The sequence below is a fragment of the Theobroma umbraticum genome, unplaced genomic scaffold (assembly GCF_002168275.2).
Source record: "Theobroma umbraticum cultivar Fairchild unplaced genomic scaffold, ASM216827v3 scaffold_89.0, whole genome shotgun sequence".
Lineage (NCBI taxonomy): Eukaryota > Viridiplantae > Streptophyta > Magnoliopsida > Malvales > Malvaceae > Theobroma > Theobroma umbraticum.
In genome coordinates, this window is record NW_018397271.1 from 2,263,411 (window position 1) to 2,264,921 (window position 1,511).

Consider the following 1,511-nt stretch of genomic DNA (forward strand, 5'->3'; position numbering starts at 1 on the left):
ACATAACCTCAAGTTTTAGTAAATGCATTTCCAATAAGCTATTAATCTTATAAGTTTGGCTATTCTACACAACATAACCTCTACGCAATGGAGTGACTCGGAGTGGAAGTCTTAGAGATGCCATTACCTACGTTGTAGCTAGTCTCGATGTGTTGAGAGATGTATTCAAACCGATTACTTATCTGCAAAAGGAAATAAGGGGGTGAGTCTCATAGACTCAGTGATCATCAACTCCATGAGTAGGGCATAGATAGGAAACAAGCTAAAGGCAAAAGATTTGAATATTAAAAAAAATATAAGGATATATGTAAACAATTTAACTCAAAAGGGAGGTTTATGCCTTATTTACAAAACCGGAAAGTTAATACAAGATAATCATTTAAATTAGATATCAAACTAAGACATATAAAGATCCTTGCCATCGAAATCATATAACAACTGGCTTAAAGCAATTTAGTATTGTCATGCATGCTACCATAAAATCCAACATTAACAAAGCTTATATGCAAATTCATAAATCACCTCATACACGAAGAGTTAAATCCAATGTCATTTTATAAGTACGGGAGCTGCAGAAAAATTGTTATTTCTCACCATGCGAAAACTACGTATGTGAAAACCCAAAGAGATCACTTTTGAGTAAGAACAGTAATAAAGAACACGTGGACCCGCTTTCACATAATAACATCTGGGAGCTCCGCTCCACCAAATCCCCACAAGCCATGGTAGTCTTAACAATGTTGGCCGACATCGGAGAAATTAGGCGATCAAAATCGCGTATTACAACTTGTGGCCTAGCCATGTACAATCACAGACCATGGCCTTAGCCATGTCTAACAGCTCATCGGTGATCCAAAGATTCTCTAGCTAGACCTCACTTGTGTACAATGGTCACACTTAACAGAAGTGACAATCAGCCTACTCTTGAATCTCCAAGTTTGATAAAACCATTTAAAAACCAAATTGGGTTTTCAAAGGATTATTTCAAATCATTTTCAAAATACCGATCACAATAACATGATAAAACCTCATTTTTGTAAGACTTTACATTATAAAACTTTTGCACGAGGTTTAGATGTCAAATCAGCATGGTGAATATGAAATTTATTCATGAATGCACATCACACAATCAATAAGGCACATTTTGATAGAAATTATAGTAAAAAGCTTGTTTCCCAGTTTTAAAATCCTTTATGTATATCACTTGTATATATATGATCAAAGCAAATTTCAAATACTTTGACATCCACAAATTCCTAGAATATCTACTAGCTCATGGTTTCCACAAATTTTGCATTTAAAGTAAATCAACAAATATAAATATATATTTTTACATAATTATGGGAATTTTCAAAATAAACACCCCTATTCACCTCATAATGACAGGACGCTATGTCGCTATTGATTCAAGTGTGTATCTAGCTAATTTCTACTCACCGGTCACTCGTCACCTGCTCTGGCACGCCACCATGGCAACTTTACTTACTTTTTTTCTCATTAGCAACCATTCA

General features: G+C 34.7%; 1 long non-coding RNA gene across 2 annotated transcripts in view; it reads right to left on the reverse strand.

Annotated features, from left to right (window-relative positions):
- LOC110426527 (uncharacterized) overlaps positions 1–1,511 on the reverse strand; it is a 3,252-nt gene that overhangs the window by 1,233 nt on the left and 508 nt on the right. For both annotated transcript variants that reach the window (XR_002446146.1, XR_002446145.1), the window contains one exon: positions 128–182. This is a non-coding gene — a long non-coding RNA (uncharacterized LOC110426527). The remainder of the gene's footprint in view (positions 1–127; positions 183–1,511) is intronic.